Below are 19,309 nucleotides of genomic sequence, written 5' to 3' on the forward strand. Positions count from 1 at the left end.
CTACTATAGATAAGGCTCATGGGAAATGGTGGCTTTATTTGGGCATCCGAGTGAGACTAAAATACTCCCTTGAATGAATTAGCCCACCTGGATCCTGGCATAGATGACTCTGCAGGGCCATCTGGAAGTGCACATAGTGGAGAGCAGAGAATGGTTGTGCGTTCTGAGGACACGGGGCTCCAAAGGAGAGCTCTGCCCTCCTGGAATCCGTGCCCATGTCCCCCGGCCCTTGTTTTGTTCTATTGCTGCTCAATGTTCGGTTTCTTATCCCCCTGTACATGTCTTGTCCACCTAATTTTTTTTTCTTCATTGCTGCCTCTTCTTCCTTAACTTGTTATCCTGAAGCTTGGCTATTCCTGGGGTTCATTCTTCTTCCTTCTACTCATCCCTTTTGGGGTCTCCTTTTACAGTTGTGGCTTCGCTTATTTATAAAGGTACTAAATTTATTTCTCCAGTTATGGTTTCAGAACTCCTTATTGGACATCAGTACTAAAACTCGTTTTTAAAACCAAACCTATTCTTTTTCCCCCTACACAAACCATCCCTTTGATGTCACATTTTTGCTACTGTATCACACTTCTCTAGTCACCCAGACGCAGAAAGTCTGATAGCCTTTCCTCTAATCAGGCATTCCTTTGCTGTATCTCCTGAATCCATCCTTTCCTTTCCATTCCCACTGATACCACGCTGGCTCCATCCGCTTCGAGATCACTTGCACCGAATTTGAAAGGCCACACAAAGATTAGCTTATGCTCAAAGCGTTTTTAGCCTCTCCCTGGTCCAGCTCACCCTGCATACATCAATCTTCTTTAAGGTTAATCTCCCTTGCCTTTGGGACTAAATCCCTTTATACTGCATCTGAGGGCTCACACAATTTACCCTTTATATACCTTTGGAGCTAATCTACTTTTCTCACACAAAGCTTCAATTCCAATCCAATTCCTTTAACATTGTTTTTCCTCCATGTCTTTGCTCACTCTGTTCTCCCTACAAAGAGATTTTCAACACATTTCTCTATCAAAATCCTACCTTTTCTTAAAGGTCCAAGTTAAAATTTCACCCTTTCATGAGACTCTCTCAACATGAAATTATATATGCTGCCTTTTCAACTCAGTGATATTTTTATGACAATTTTGATTGTCAGTTTTATGATGCTTTGTTACTATATCTCTTTAATATCTTTTATCTCTAATTTTAAATTGTAAACTACTTGAGGGGAAGGTGTTTATTTGTATTTTCCACTGTTAATAGTAAGGAACAGCATACCAGCTTACTGATTGCTCTCTGGAGATGATATCATCTATTATAAAAACTTTTCACCTCCCTTCTCTCCACGAATGGTGACTAATTCTGAAAGTTATTCAAAATAGCTACCTACAGAATAGGGATTGGATTTTTCTTGGTGATATATGTACTTAGTTTTTTTCTTCACTCAAATGCCAATGTAGGTTTTGATCTATCATTATTTGATTCCATTCTTGGGGTTTTTAGAGTTCCATGCCTCTAGTTATTGTTGGTAAGTAATATCATCATGCACAAAGAAGTCAGTCTTTGGAAATTAACAAAACCAATTTCCTCATTGTATAGCCACATGCAACATTGCCAGATTTAAACTGAGCACTCAGGGCTCTCCTATAAGAAGGTTTCTCTGTGACAATCCATAAAGCTTGAAGAAATTTCCAAAGCTAAAAGTAACACATGGTCAAGTTGGGGGCCAAGAAAACTAATGGAAAGACTTTTCCCAGAAGGATTGTGTGGTGTCTTTGTCCTGGGAAACGATCCCCCTTCCTCCTCCAGGGTGTGTGTTGACAATTAGGCTAACAGCAGGTTCCTCTCCAGCTTTTGGAAATAAGGTTGGTTGTGGGCAGTAAGTAAACCAGTACAATCAAAGCAACTGCCTAATAAAAAAGCCACACTACTTTAGTTTCAGCACGAAATCAAAAAAGTTTAATATGTGGAATTCATGCTCTAAAAAGCAGCTCACATAATTTGTAGTACTTACTCTCCCTCAAAAACAAACAAACAAACAACAACAACAACCAAAAAAAAAAAAAAAAAAAACGTAGGAGAGCTTGACCAGAAAATGATCCAGTGGGTGTGAGAGAGAGCTCTTTTTCTTCTCAAATGTGAAATAATTTTGACTTTTTTGTATATTGAAAGGAGCATTGAGTTAGAGCCACTCTGGAGTTGTAAAGGTCTATAGAATCCTCTCTTTAAAATAATTTTTATTGATTCATCTATAAGCAGAAATATTAGAATCCAATTTTCTGTAAACTGCTTTCATCAGGTATTCTTTAAAATGTGTCATGAATATTTCCCATAGCTTCTTCTTTGTGTTCTCTTTTCTGCCCAAACTGTACTACTAAGCATTCACTTGGTATAATTTCCCACCTCTGAATCTCTGTTCTCATTATATTTGCATCAGAAATCCCAAAGGATTGCAGTATATAAGCACCCTATCTTAAGTTAGTTACTATATAACTAACCATACTCTTCTTGTAGGAGACAAATAAGGATTTAAGTTCACCCATAAATTATATCACACACAGTTGTCTGGCTACCTGATAAACATCATCTTATAAGTAGCAGAGGGAGGACCCCGAAAGGGTTAAAGTAGTGTGTACACAAACCACCCTTGCAGTTGTAATGGTGACCTTAGAAAAAAAATATCACTGTCTCTAATTTTTGGGTTTTAAGATACATGCTGAAAGAGCAAGAACATACAGTTTTTAACATCTAGATCTCACTTTCAGGAGTGCATTCAGAATTTTTATAACACACCAAATTTGCAATGATTTCTATGGCTGTTTATGGCCTCTGTGTCAACCAGTTCAGGTGGAGGTTAAAGTTGACTGTGGGGCAATTTTCTGGTTTTTGGCAGTGTGTGACTTTTAATATTGGTTGCAAACTGTACTTTGCTAAGGTTTTCAGACTTTGTTTTTGAAGCAAGAAGTTTGTTTGAAGGTTCTAGCTTTAATCATGTTTAGCATGCTTAGAAATTAAACAAACAGCATCTGATTAGATGCTTACGGGAGACTACTGAGCAAAAGGCACATATCTAGCTTTCAAAGAAATGGGTAAAACACCTGGATACAATTAGCTTATCTATATAAGTAAGGTTATTAAAAAATAATTGCCAGGGCGCCTGGGTGGCGCAGTCGGTTAAGCGTCCGACTTCAGCCAGGTCACGATCTCGCGGTCCGGGAGTTCCAGCCCCGCGTCAGGCTCTGGGCTGATGGCTCAGAGCCTGGAGCCTGTTTCCGATTCTGTGTCTCCCTCTCTCTCTGCCCCTCCCCCGTTCATGCTCTGTCTCTCTCTGTCCCAAAAAAAAAAAATAAATAAAATAAACGTTGAAAAAAAATTAAAAAAAAAAAATAATTGCCAAAAGTCATTATGTCCACTGCTTTGCTGAAGTTACCTTGTGAATTTGTCATAGTGGTTCTGTAAAATAGGAATGGGTAGGCCATGTTGTAGACTTGTACAATTTTTAAATTGCATTTGTCTTTTTCTTTCTGCAACTACGCCTCCATGTAATTTTGATGGTACAGAAGGTAATTGTGCCTTCATTTCTATGTAACATAGATCAAATCTGCCATTTTTAAAAACTAATCTCAGTAGCCAAAATTATTATCCCATGGGTGAAAACCGACCCCCAAAAAAATCCAGAATCCATGTTGGAGATTCATGGGGTTCGTGGGGAGAGACACCTTGCCTTTTTATCTGGGTTTTCTAGTATTGGGGATATCTGTATACTTGGAATGATAAGGGCCCATTTTTGCTGCTCCATGGGAAGAATCTTCCCATAAATGAAGACAACCCAAAAGAAAGCAGAGCCAATAAATCATGCTAGCCAATGCATTTTTTTTGTTTGTTTTTAGTTAAGCCACCTTAAGTAGGGTTTTTGACATGAACAATCAAAAGAATTCTAAGATTCCTTTCCATTTTATATAGAAGAGTTTACCTGACTTCCCCCCAAATACACAGCTTATTGGTGGCAGGCCCAGGTTTTAATCCAAATCTCTGATTCCAGAACCACAGTCCTATAATGACACTGAGAATAGCTTGGGGAATTTGGCACCAGTCAGTTACTTAAGATATCAAGATGGCCATAGGCTCTGACTCCAATTAAAGTAACCATTTTCTTCCCAAGAGGTTTTTGTGTGCCCTAAAATGATAAGGGGAATAGTTTTTGAAGGATGGATGTAGCCCAGAAGATTCAGGCACATAGCCTCTGTTTTTGTTGAGACGATTTTGAAGAATAGTTGTTTATCTTAACCTTGGCAAGTGAAAATGTTTTGTAGAAATTTTTTTTCACCTCTATCAGTGTTGACTTGAACTGGTTATAAATGGTAGTTTATTGTGGTGCACATAGTCAATATAACCTAGTATTTATCAATGGGAGCTGCTGCAAAAATCCCTGGATTTGATCACCATCCTCTCCTGAGATGAATCTTCCTCATATGCTCTTCCATAAGCTGAAGAGAGGCTGTTCTCTCTAGCCCTCACTGTGTTTTGATGACCTAGGTAGTAACAGGTCTCTGCTTGGACGGCATGGATAACTATACTGTGGGTAAGCTACTTCTTAGATGTCTGAGACATTTAGTGAAATATTAAAGTCTGGTAAATATTCATGGACCACTGAGTATATCCTTTGGTTGAGATAAAAACAAGTATAGGAATTCTTGTCAAATAAGATTTCAAAACTTGTTCTAGAATTTCCTCAAATTAACATGTTTGAAAAAAGTTTCAGTATTAAGATAGATGGCACACTTCTTAGGTGTAGGGAAAAGTGCCTTCACTTCTTCCTGAAATTTAAATTTCGTAACAATAATTTATGGGGATAAGCCGCAGGTATTCAATAATTTAAGTATCTCAGACTTAGATGTTCAGGTCTCACAGATGTTCAAGTTTTGTTTCATTTTTGGGACCCTTTTGTTTACTCCAAAACAGAAAGAAAACTTTCAGTACACTGTTTCCAAAAGTTAGGATACAAATACTCAATATTTGTCAGAGTGCACATTTTAAACTCTGTTTACCCAGGTTCCAGGACCAAGGCTGAGTTAAATATCATATCAAATGATTTTAAAACATATTTGTACTGCCTGCTATCCCCTTACATACAGTTGGAGGGGGGAAAAAAAGAACTGACTCCAAGTTTGTTGCTAGAAAATCTAGTGTTTGGGGTTTACAATAAATAAGCAGACATTGCTACTTGAGGCCTAATTTTTGAAGTCTTTAAAAAATAAAAGTCTAGTATAAAATGCAAATTGGGAAGTTAAGCACAGTGAGTTGAATAGGCAGTAGCCTCTGCTCCCTCCTGAAAATTCAATAAAATGACAGTACAGGTATTTTTAAAGATGATAGATACCTAAGGACAAAGAGAAGAGGAAATGTCAGTAATGAAACATTGGAAGCCAAAGAACAGATGGAAGAATTAAAACTGACTTAGCAGATCCCAGAATGCTGAATCCTAATTACACAGTGGAGAAAGCAAAGAAGCCAACTGATTTATACCATGAGACCTGCAAAGGGCTCCAGAATTGCTGATGCTAGAAAGTGCTGGAAGTGGAGACAAAAGTGGGTTGAAAACAAGAATTTTGGTTCAAAGTCTTTCCAGAAAGCCAGTCACCCAGTTTGCTCCTCTCCTCTGCTCAATCAGCCACTGCTTTCCTCCGATGCTGGCAGGTTTGTCCTCTCTAGAAGGTCTCTGTCCTGCAGAGACAGAGAGGCAGGGGAATGAAGTAAAGATTGATATATCTATGTTGACTCTCCCAGCTTGCCTGTTAGAATTATATCCACAAGCAAGAATTGAAGAAACTGTCTCTGAGGAATGATTGATCCTCTAAGTAAAGATGCTGACTACCTCCAGTGGATTAATTTAGGCAGACAACCCTAAAAAGAATACACATTCAACAACCATCTCTGTCCACCACAGGTAGACTTTCTAATCACCAGTTTTTTGGCTGAGTCATAAGTGGGAGCAGACTGTAGAGGATCACCGGGCATTTGAAAAAGCCTCCAATGTGAAAAGCATACACCAAAAATAAAGAAACAAAGAAATAAAGTAATTTGGAGGGAAGAGTTTCTGTTGTATAGAAAACACAAAATGATCATAGTATAGTGAATAGTCCACCATGGCTGAAAATGAACATTGATTTAATAAAAATTATGTTTTGTTATCTTAATAGGAAATGGGAAATATGAATGCATGGGCGGGAGCCTCATCTTCACAGTGGGAAGTCGATAGTGTCTAAAACTCAAAGGTCAAGAAGAAGCAATTAAAGTAAATTACTCAGAAAAATAAAAATTAATAAAAAATTGTTAAAGGATTCAGAAGTGGTTGCCTCTAGAAATCAGGAAGCAGTGGCATATGGGAGGTCAGAGGCATGCTGTTTTTTTAAAAACAAGAGCTATTAATTCTGAACTGTGTTCATGTATAACTTTGACAAAAATAAAAATTGAAATAAATACACGGCATAAAAATTTTTCAAAAGATACATAGGTATCTGGAATACAATTTTTACAGATCTGTTTGCCATTCTATGTCATAATGTGTTGTCATTATTAACTGTGCATATATATATATATAACAGAAATATTCATGTTTCTTTTTACTAATGAGAATAAAGCTGCACTTAACATCCCTACTCATATAACTTTATTCTTAAATTTTTATATGTGTGTATATGTATGCATACATACTCACATACTTATGTATATATCCAAATAACTGGCTTGTGATTTAGAAGTGAGGGTCTCCAGAAGGGAAAACAACAGAGAAACTTCCAAAATTGCACTAAAGCCCCTTCTGGCACACATAAAGAATGAATGTTCAATTCTTATCCATGTGTTAAGACCCAGTTCGAATGCCACTTCTCCAAGTCTTCCCTGACCCATCCATCTGAAAGCAGTCAACTGTATGTTCCTTTACCTTTTGACATTTGTCACAAGCGATTGTCTTTCTGTTTTTGCCTCTATTCTTCTGTTGCCATTGATAAGTCCCTAGCTTTACTTCTCACAAATTCAAACTCTTGGTGAGACTCTTAATGATTTCTTTAGTTCCAAACCTGAAACCAGCTTGAGTCAGGTACTCCTCTTTGTGGCCAGGGCTTAGGGAGGGTTTGGTTGAATGAGGTGCTGCCTTCTTCTTTCTTCTTCTTTTTCTTTCCTTTTCACTTATTTATTTTGAGAGAGGGAGAGCATGCATGCACATGCACTCATGCACACACAAGCAGGGTAGGAGCAGAGAGAGAGGGAGAAAGAGAGAATCCCAAGCAAGTTTCAAGCCCAAAGCAGAGCCTCACATGGGGCTCAATCTCATGACTTTGACATCTTTACTTCACCCGAAACCAAGAGTCAGATGCTTAACTGTCAGACATCCCGTGAGGTGTCTCTTCTTAAGACATCTGACTGTATGAAGGAGAAAGGGTATTTCCAGAAGGTACTGGACAGATGCCTCAAATATTTTCTACACCAGTGTTTATTATTACTTCTTTGGGTAAGAGGATGAGTAATTATTGGTAAAATCGTGTTGAGTCAAAACTGTTAAAGTGAGAAGGGAAAGCTGTCTTGAGGTTTGTTAAAGAAACTGGCCCTTCTCTCCTGGCCCAATTCTGTTCTATTCATTGATTAATTTATTCTGTTACTAGATTTGATATTGTACAACATTTTTAACAATTTTTATCATATATAGATATGGTAGTCAAAACAATAACTTGATGAACTATTAACTCTCTTTACTGATAACATTTATCCAGCAATGCAGTTTTCAGATGCATGTTCTCAAGTGTTTAATTCTTCTTCTTAATTTCTATAGAAATTCCAGTAAAAGGTTAAGATGAATCATTATGGACAAATTAGATTAAACCAGAATCTGATCAATAGAAAAATGAATGTGACTATAGGAAACAGAAAATATTTGGGCAGTTGACCAGTTGACCAGTTTGATGTAGCAATAAAATTGTCCAACACAACTCAATGATTCAGGTACTGTCATTGAGAATTCTGTAGCTGAGCAATTATGTACGGCAACAGGGATTTTAGAAAATCTAGGTGAGGTTTAGATTACGAATATCCACTCATTAAATATCAATTCATTTAGGGGTAATGACCTCACTAAGAAATGATTCACGTGAATAACCATATTCTTTTTAAATATTTTTAAGCTTATTTATTTTGAGAGTATGCGTGTGCGCGCGCGCACACACACACAGACACACACACACACACACACACACACACACACACACGAGCAAGCGAGGGACACAGAGAGAGGGAGAGAGACCATCCCAAGCTGAGCACAGAGCCCAACACGGGGTTGGAACCCATGAACCATGAAATCATGATCTGAACTGAGATCAAGAGCCTGATGCTTAACTGACTGAGCCACTCAGGCACCCCAACCATATTCTGATTTGTTGGCATTACATGATTCAGTTTTTCACACTGAAAATACATTGTCCTTTGTCTAAACACATGTCTGTTCATTTATCCTTAGTCTGGAGCAGGAGAAAAAAAAGCATTTTTCTACGAAGAAATTTTTATTCTTTGGGAAAAGTTGTATTTTTATGCTTGATTCTTTTGTAATTAATGGATTAATTTTGTGTTCCTCTTTCTTTTGCACAAACGGGTATCTTCTTGCTTATGTATTCCAAGTACATATTCCTCATTTAAAATACAAAACCTAATCACCCTATTTCCCTTGCTTTGGGAGCCTTGCTCTCCCAGCTAACCATTCATCATTGGCCTTTAAATTGCTGTAGGCAAGCAGAAAAGAATTTCCTTCTTTATATTTTCTTAGTATAATTTCACAGAAAAGAAAATTAATAGAAGTGTAAAAGACTCCCTGAGAACTTCCGCGGCCACTGCAATTTAGAAATGTTATTGAATTGGTACAAAAGTATGAAATAAAAGAAACAAAAATATTAGGCTAAAGAAACCTGCAGTTTTGCTTTTTAAAATATCTGTAATGAGGTTCAGGCTGACCACCGTAGACTTTCAAAGCCTGCTGCTCTGCAAAGACTGATGCCGCATCACTCACTGTCTCATCAGCCCAAATGTTAGACGATGACCATGACAGAGGCAGACACACCCAGTCTCATTCTGAATGAAACATAGGTAAATCACAACTGTAATGAAATACTGTTTCCAGCTACCAGACTGGCAGAGATGAAAAGGTTTGCTAATACACTTGGAGAGTAAGTGAGCTTTCTGCCCTCCAACCCTATTGGGAATGTGGGTTGACATGACCTCCACAGAGGACAATTTGGCATATTTACCAAAATTAAAAGTGCTCATGCTCTTGGCCTACAATTCTACTTCTAAAAACTTACCCTTTAGAAAATATATCCATATGTACAAAGATACTCATTGTGACTTTTATTTTTGAAAATAAAATGATAAGCCAGGGAATACTTTAAATAGGGGAAAGTCTGTACCATATACAAGAGGTATTATTAAGTGCAGAGTATTGTGTGCAGGCAGAACAGTACCATTTTGGTTTTTCTCCCTTTTTTCTTTGTTTTTAAAGACTTAGACAGAAATTCAGAAAAGTAGCATAAGAAGCTGAATACATGGGGTGCCTGGGTAGCTCATTTGGTTAAGTGTCTGACTTTGGCTTAGGTCATGATCTCCTGGTTTCTGAGTTCGAACCCCGTGTTGGGCTCTGTGCTGACAGCTCGGATCCTGGAGCCTGCTTCAGATTCTGTGTGTCTCTCTTTCTCTGCCTCTTCCCCACTCACGCTCTGTCTCTCTCAGAAATAAACATTAAGAAGCTGAGGTTAGGATTTGCCTTGGGAAGGGAGGTTTGAGGGGACCTTTGATATTGTGAAAAAATTTCACCATGTCAAACACAACATTTTCTGCTGAGTTAAGAAAAAAATGGCAAGTCCGGTTTCATAAGCTCATATTCCTACTGGTCGCTGCAGCTCGAACCTGTCATGGACCCCTAAACGTTAACAACAGGCTCCAGAGAGAAAAGTAGGAAACAGATGGAACAAATCCTGTGACAGGAGTAACAATAGGAATCGTGATACTATTCACGTCCTTTGAATACTGACAATGTGCCTGGTATTGTAAGCATTTTATGTGGATTAACCTACTTAACTCTTACATCTATCCTAGAAAGTATATATTGTCATCTTCCTTATTTCTCAGAGGAGGTAGACCCGAGAGACAGAAAGGTTGAGGAACCCGCCCAAGATCACCTAATTATGAAATGCCCACGATTTCAAGGACTGCCCTCAGCAAAGTGGAGAGCTCCCTGCACTTAGAATCAGCACTATTTTGCCCTTTATGTTCAACTGGATTCCCAGTCCAATAAAAAGGTATTTTTCTCCATGTGCTCATCCTCAAAAAAGGAGACCTGTTTTAGTTCACTATTTGAATTTGCAAATATTTGCAGAGACTGTGTGGGCACTATTAAAACTATTTAGTTCCCTTGGAAATTGAAAGGCTAAACAGACAAAGAAATGAGTGGAAGATAGGCCAGGCAAATGCCAAGAGAAAGATAGTGGGTAGTCAATATTAATATCAGAAAACACTATAGGAAAGTCATAATTTGGAAGAAAGATTGTTAAAAATATTGACAAAATATTAAATAACCGCAGTAAAATATCATAACCATGAACGTTGAGTCATTAAATATATGAAATATATAAAACCAAAGGTAGTAAAAATTCAAGAAGTAGACAAAACCAGTCTTAGTGGCAGAATTTAACACACATTTCCATCTGTCGTTGTCACATCAAATGATGATATAAATACTAAAGAAATGAAAAAAGAATTAAAATAAGCTTAGTGAAGTAAATGGTTTACAACTCTGCATCTCAAAATTTGCATATGCATTTATTAAAATTTTTAATGATATGGGATTTTGATGCTACTGTAAGATGGTAGGATGTCTTTCCCTATACCGTTTCTTTTCTTTTCTTTTTTTTAATGTTTATTTATTTTTGAGAGAGAAACAGAGTGGGGAGGGGCAGAGAGAGTGGGAGACACAGAATCTGAAGCAGGCTCCAGGCTCTGAGCTGTCAGCACAGAGCCTGACGCGGGGTTCGAACTTGTGAACTATGAGATCATGACCTGAGCCAAAGTCAGAAGCTTAACCGACTGAACCCCCCCGGGGGGGGGGAGGGCCCTCTCTATACCATTTCTTGATGATAGTATAGGTTATTTTAAAAGATAGGAAAAAGATAGGACCATATAATGGGAAGTGTACTCAGATGCAGGCAACAGTAGCGTTCTTAATAAGGTAGAGAAAAGAGATTCTGTTAATAAGGTAACTGGAGTCATGCTATTCAATACTCTCAACTTTTAGGGTAAAAAGATAGGCTTGCTTTGTGGCTTTTTCATCCTGATGCTGAACCAGAAAAAGTGGATGGATGGATGGATTTATTTATTTAAACTGTATTTTTTTAATGTTTATTCATTTTTTTGAGAGAGCATGAGCAGTGGAGGGGCAGAGAGAGAGAGGGAGACACAGAATCCGAAGCAGGTTCCAGGCTCTGAGCTTTCAGCACAGAGCCTTATGTGGGGCTTGAACTCATGAACCATGAGACCATGACCTGAGTCAAAGTCAGAAGTTTAACCTACTGAGTCACCAGGTGCCCCTATTTTTGCCAATATCATTTTTTGAAGAGACTGTCTCTTGCCCATTGGATAATATTTACTGCTCTGTCAGAGATTAAATGACCATAGAGTTGTGGGTTCATTGTTGGGGTTTTTATTCTGGTCTATTGATATATGTGACTGTTTTTGTGCCAGTACCATACTGTTTTGATAACTAGAGCTTTGTAATAGAACTTGAGGTCCAGAATTTGATCCCTCCAGCTTTGCTTTTCTTGTTCAATGTTTCTTTGACTATTCAGGCTCTTCTTTGGTTCCATACAAAGTTTAGGATTGTTTGTTCTAGCTCTGTGAAAAATGTTGTTGGTATTTTGATAGGGATTGCATTAAATGTGTAGGTTACTTTGGGAAATATAGATATTTTAACAATTTTCTTCCAATCCATGAGCATGGAATCTTTTTCCATTTCTTTGTGTTTTCTTCAATTTCTTTCATCAGTGTTCTATAGTTTTCATAATATAGGTTTCACCTCTTGGTAGGTATATTCCTATGTATCGTATGGTTTTTGATGCAATTGTAAATCGGACTGATTTTTAAATTTCTTTTTATGCTTCTTCATTATTGGTGTATAGAAATGCAATGGATTTCTGTATGTTGACTTTGTATCCTGAGATTTTACTGAATTTGTTTATCAGTTCTAGCACTTGTTGGTAAAGTCTTCCGGGTTTTCTATATACAGAATCATGTCATCTGAAATATTGAAAGCTTGAATTCTTCCTTGCCAATTTGGATGCCTTTTATCTATTGGTGTTGTCTGATTGCTGTGGCTAGGACTTCTAGTACTGTGTTAAATAACAGTGGTGAGAGTGGACATCCCTTTCTTGTTCCTGACTATAGATGAAAAGCTGTCAGTTTTTCCTAATTGAGGCTGATACTAGCTCAGGTTTTTTTTTTTTTTTGCTTTTATTTATTTTTGTTTGTTTCTTAATTTTATTTAAATATAAGTTAGTTAACATATAATGTAATATTGGTTTCAGGAGTAGAATTTAGTGATCCATCACTTTTATATAACACCCAGTGCTCATCCCAACAAGTGCCCTTCTTAATGCCCATCACCCAGGTAGCCCATCCTCCCACCTGACACCTATTCAGCGACCCTCAGTTTGTTCACTGTAATTAAGGGTCTCTTATGGTTTACTTCTCTCTCTGTTTTTATCTTATTTTTCCCTCCCTTCCACTATGTTCATCTGTTCTGTATCTTAAATTCCACATATGAGTGAAATCATAGGATATTTATCTTTGACTGACTGACTTTGCTTGGCAGAACACATTCTAGTTCCATCAATGTTGTTGCAATGGTAACATTTCATTCTTTACGATCATCGAGTAATATTCCATTGTATATCTATACCACATTTTCTTTTTTTTTTTTCTCCTTCCTTCTGGTACAGAGTATTTCCCTTCATTTTTTTTAATTTTATTTTTTATTTTTTAAAGTTTATATCCAAATTAGTTAGCATATAGTGCAACAATGATTTCAGGAGTAGAATCCTTAGTGCCCCTTACTCATTTAGCCCATCCCCCCCCCCACAATCCCTCCAGTAACCCTCAGTTTGTTCTCCATATTTATGAGTCTCTTCTGTTTTGTCCCCCTCCCTGTTTTTATATTATTTTTGTTTCCATTCCCTTATGTTCATCTGTTTTGTCTCTTAAAGTCCTCATATGAGTGAAGTCATATGATGTTTGTTTTTCTCTCATTTCACTTAGCATAATACCCTCCAGTTCCATCCACATAGTTGCAAATGGCAAGATTTCATTCTTTTTGATTGCCGAGTAATACTCCATTATATATATATACCACATCTTCTTTATCCGTTCATCCATCCATGGACATTTGGGGTCTTTCCATACTTTGGCTATTGTTGATAGTGCTGCTATAAACACTGGGTTGCATGTGTCCCTTCGAAACAGCACACCTGTATCCCTTGGATAAATACCTAGTAGTACAATTGCTGGGTCATAGGATAGTTATATTTTTAGTTTTGTGAGGAACCTCCATACTGTTTTCCAGAGTGGCTGCACCAGCTTGCATTCCCATAACCACATTTTCTTTATCCACTTATCAGTCAATGGACATTTGGGCTCCTTCCATACTTTGGCTATTGTCGATAGTGCTGCTATAAACACTGGGGTGGATGTGCCCCTTTGAATCTGCATTTAAAAAAAAATTTTTTTTAATGTTTATTTATTTTTGACATAGAGAGAGAGACAGGGCACGAGTGGGGGAGGGGCAGAGAGAGAGGGAGACACAGAATCTGAAACAGGTTCCAGGCTCCGAGCTGCCAGCACAGAGCCCGACCCGGGGCTCGAACTCATAGACCGCGAGATCATGACCTGAGCCGAAGTTGGATGCTCAACCGACTGAGCCACCCAGGCGCCCCTGAATCTGCATTTTTGTATCCTTTGCATAAATGACTCGTAGTGCTTTGCTGGGTTGTAAGGTAATTCTATTTTTAACTTTTTGAGGAACCTCCATACTGTTTTCCAGAGTGGCTACACCAGTTTGCATTCCCACCAGCAGTGCAAAAATGTTCCTCTTTCTCAGCATCTTCACCAACATGTTTTATTGCCTGAGTTGTTAATTTTAGCCATTCTGACAGATGTGAGGTAGTATCTCATTGTGGTTTTGATTTGTATTTCCCTGATGATGAGTGATGTTGAGCATCTTTTCGTGTGTCTGTTGGTCATCTGGATGTCTTTTGGAAAAGTGTCTATTCATGTCTTTTGCCCATTTCTTCACGGAATTCTTTGTGTTTTGGGTGTTGATTTGGATAAGTTCTTTATAGACTTTGGATACTAACCCTTTATCAGATATGCCATTTGCAAATATCTTCTCTCATTCTGTCGGTTGCCCTTTTAGTTTTGTTGATTGTTCTTTCACCATGAAGAAACTTTTTATCTTGAAGTCCCAATAGTTCATATTTGCTTTTGTGTCCCTTGTCTCAAGAAATTGCTGTGGCCAAGGTCAAAGAGGTGGCTGCCTGTTTTCTCCCCCAGGATTTTGATGGTTTCTTGTCTCACATTTAGGTCTTTGATCCGTTTTGAGTTTAATTTATGTATGGTGTAAGAAATTGGTCCAAGTTTATTCTTCTGCATTTCACTGTCCAGTATTCCCAATATTATATGTGAAAGAGACGCTCTTTTATCCGTTGGATATTCTTTCTTTCTTTGTCAAAAATTAGTTGGCATACATTTATGGGTCCTTTTCTGCATTCTCTATTGTGTTCCATTGATCTGTGTGTCTGTTTTTGTGCCAGTGCCTGTGATTACAGCTTTGTAAGCTGTGGGTTTTTGATGTTGAGGTATGTTCCCCCTAAACCTACATTATGAGGGTTTTTATCATGAATGGATGCTGTAGTTGGTCAAATGCTTTTTGTGCATCTATTGAGAGGTTCATATGGTACTTATTCTTTCTTTTATTAATGTGGTATATCATGTTGTTGATTGACATACAAATATTGAACCATCCCTGCAGCCTAGGAATAAATCCCACTTGATTGTGATGAATGATTCTTTTAACGTACTGTTGGATTTGGCTTGGTAGGATTTTATTGAGATTTTTTTTGCATCCATGTTCATCAGGGATATTGTCCTGTGGTTCCCTTTTAGGGGGGTCTTTATCTGGTTTTGGTATAAGAGTAATGCTGGCCTCATGAATGAATTTGGAAGTTTTCCTTCCTTTTTAATTTTTTGGAATAATTTGAGAAGAATAGGTATTAGTTCTTCTTAAATGATTGGTAGATTGTCTGCTGAAGTCATCTGTACCTGGACTTTAGTTTTTTAGATTTTTGAGTACTGAATGCATTTCTTTGCTGGCTATTGGTCTGTTCTAGTTTTTATTTCTTCTTTTTTCAGTTTTGGTAGTTTATATGTTTCTAGGAATTTGTCCATTTCTTTCAGGTTGTCCAATTTGTTGGCATATAATTTTTCATAAAACTCTCACAATTGTTTGTATTTCTGTGATGTTTGTTGTTATTTCTCCTCTCGAATTTGTGTTTTTCTTTATTTGGGGTCCTTTGTCTTTTCTTTTTGATAAGTTTGGCTAAGAGTTTATCAGTTTTATTAATTTTTTTAAAGAACAAGCTCCTGGTTTCATTGATCTGTTCTTTGATTTTTAGTTGCTATATCATTGATTTCTGCTCTAATATTTATTATTTCCTTCTTTCTGTTGGCTTTAGGCTTTTGTTTTTCTTTTTCTCATTCCTTCAGGTGTAAGGTGAGGTTGTTGGAGATTTTTATTTCTTCTGGATCTATTATATTCAAATATTAACTCTATTTCATATTCAAATATATTTACATATTTTCCAGTGCATTTTTTGGATTTATTTTTGTGTAGGTTTTTTTTTTGTCTACAAATGTTTGTATTTTGGTATTTTGTTTGAAATGTGTTTATTATCTCCATAACCATTTGTAGATCCTTGTTTTATTATGTAAAATTTAATAGTTTCATTTAGTGATATTTTTCCAAAATTGGAATTTTTAACCTCTATCCTAGTAGGCCAATTTTTTACTTTCAAGGTATTTTAATTAGTACATGGATCTTGTTTACCCTGTATCTGTTCCTTACATTAACTTGGGAGTTAACCCCTCCCTCAGGGTTCAGTTTGGAGAATCCTCTTGGTGACATCTTTAAGAGAACTTCTTAGTCCACTACTTGGGTGCTTTACTTCAGTTTTCATTCATTTCAGTTTTCAGTCTTTGCTCGCAGTTGTGAAGTCTGTGCTCTGCTCTGATATTCATTTCCTAAACCCTACCAGCAGGAAATAAGTAACTATAATTGCTTGATCAATAATGAGGCATGGAATATCTTTATTTCTGTGTCAGATTTTACTTCATCCATTACCATTTATGATTTCAAAACGTCCACTATGTAAGCAACACATCAATAAAAATACACTCCTATTAAAATCTCCTTTATTACTCTCCCCCTGTGAGACATCTACCATGCCATCATGCCTCACTGATTCATGGCCCTCTTTACATTGCATCTGTCACCCCAACAGGGTGGTGAGTGCTGCCTCTACCCTTCAGTCTTTGTAACTGCCTTGCAAGGGTTCTGTTCTCTCACTGCTCTATCAGATACATGTTTCTCTCCTGGTGATCACCTTGAATCTTCTTGCTGCCAGAGCTTTGAGATAATCTTGCAGAATCGGGGAAAAGTGTCTTTTCCTCCTTTGTATTATACCTTTTTAAATAGAATTCAAAAGCTGAGTTCTTTGGACCCAGTGATACACTGTATTCAGTGAGTAACTTAGAGTTGATTCCTCAAAAGCTGACTCTTGGATGACATACCAACAGGTGGTTTGTTTATGGAGTATTCCAGGAAGCATAAGTAAAGGGGTAAAAAAAGAGATGGGGAGGGGAGGGAAGCACTGATAAAGATTCATTCATAAGCGGGTTATGGGCTCAACCTCACTATGGGCTATTTGAGATATTGGGTGGAATACATGTCACAATTGTCCACTGAATGTCTAGGAAACTTGGTTATTTATCTGCTGGCTCCCATTTCTCATTTGTTGAGGGGGTACTCCTGGGGAGTGATAAATCTCGAGCTACACTGGGCTATTTCTGGGCTACCCTGTAACACTGGGCAAATTTGCATGATTCTGGAGAAAGCCCAATGACTGAGAAACCAAGAGACGCAGGCTCTGAGGTGAGCTGGCATTGCTGCCAGGGCATAAAAAGCACCTGCGTCTGAGAAATTCCACTTTTCCTTTATACTTAAAAACTCCTCGCACCATCCATGCAAATCTATTTTTTCTGAGCCAAGTTGACCATGAATGTTGCCATCCCTTGTGGAATTCAATTGCTGTCTGCACACTCTGCCACCTTCTCTTCCCCTGATGCGCTCTGTCAGCTACTCCAGTTTTCCAGGCAGACCTGAGGACAACTGAACCCCATAAATGGATACAAGCTCAGTTATTTCCAAAGAGCCCCAGTAGACTTCCTTACAAACCAATTTCCCAGTAGTTCACGAGCACGATGCCCATGACACATTTGACTAGTGGACACAGCAGCCCTCAAGGTGAGAATCACACTATACAATCTCAAAATAAAATTTTATCTTTTATGTCTTGTTTTTTTTTTTCCAGACCTCTGCTGACTGGTACTTGACTATTCTATATAATGTAACACAGATTTACTTACGGTGTTTTAACAATTTTCTGTAGATACTCTTAGCAACTTAAGACTTCTGAAAATTTGCCTTAAGTGCAGAGTTAAAGTGACAGCATTCTTTTAAAAAGGAAAGAAAATTAATTGGTTCCATCGTGCTGAGAATGCCACATAATTGTTGCCCCTTCCTTGCTATATACAGTCAGCTGCATTTATTTAATTGTGACGATTTAGAAGGAAATACCTCAAGAAAGTTTAACTTTGGCAAGTGACACTCGGTCAGAACCATGCAAAGACAGAAGAGAATGATGAGGACTTGGATGATTACTGAAGTTCTCTCTCATGGATTTATGTGGAAGCTCAAGACAAGGAGACCAGCTTCTCTATCATGCACGTCCTTCTGTTTTAATATGGAAATACTTGTGTGCTAAAGGATTCCAGGGAAGGCAAACGGGGGGTAAGATGAGTTGCCCGTGGCGGAATGGGATGTGGAACCTCAGATTAGGTGAGATTAACTTGTGTGTGGGACATGCTCCCAATTAGCAATGTATCTGAAGGAGTATCTTAAGCATTTGTTGTTTAGGTTGTAGGAGCTCTAATGCTGTTTCACATGGGTTGCCATCTGACTGATGTCTCTCTAGACTCCCTGGTTTAGCGCTATATCCATGGTGTGCTTACTAAATGCCAAGTGACGTATTGCCATATGTTGAGACTATATTAAATAGCCTCAAATTTGTATCTAATACTTTTATCCATATTCAGGGGAAGGGCGGGATAAATCTGTGGAGAAATAAAGAACTTCTTTATTATAGCCATAGAATTGAGGTAAGACTAAACGATCAAGTCCTGTTTTCATTTCTCTCCAGTTCATCTCTGTGTCTCTGTCTTCGTCTACCTGCCTCATTCTCTATTTCACACACATGCATGTTTGTGTGCATACACACATACTATTGAGATTCTCTCTTCCCTACCAAGGATATTCGCTACACTTAAACTTGACCTGTACATTTGAGATAAATGAGTGTGGAAATGTGGTATTAGTGTAAAAAGTAGAGGTTTTGATAATGAACAGTTTTGAACCCTGCCCCTGCCACTCAGCTCTATGGCTTGCAAGTTATACACATTTTTGAACCTTAGTTCTATGAAGTTCTAGGTATTTGCTATCCTCAACAGTGAGAGAATGACATGTCTCTTCCCATGGCATGTGGCTCATGGTAGATTTCCATGAGAGTATTAGACTTCCAGCCATTACATCGCATTTGACCAAGTGACTTGCTTTAGCCAACATATTGTGAATAAAAGCTTTAAGAGCCATTTTGTGTTTCCAGTATTGGTCTTTTCCTCTTACAAGATTGGTCTATACCAGATAAGGGCTGTTTCTTCAGTTTTTGTCTGGAAAAACAGAAGACATGAAGCACAGACACAATCTATCCACATTGGAGACCCGTAGTGTGAGCAGGAAATAAACCCTTATTGCTATACTACATAGTACCTTAGCCTAAAGTGATTTACACATTTTCTTATCTATAAAGTGGGGGTAACATTACCCATTCTGCAAAGCTAATGTAAG

The sequence above is a fragment of the Acinonyx jubatus genome, chromosome A1 (assembly GCF_027475565.1).
Source record: "Acinonyx jubatus isolate Ajub_Pintada_27869175 chromosome A1, VMU_Ajub_asm_v1.0, whole genome shotgun sequence".
In the NCBI taxonomy this organism is placed as follows: Eukaryota; Metazoa; Chordata; class Mammalia; order Carnivora; family Felidae; genus Acinonyx; species Acinonyx jubatus.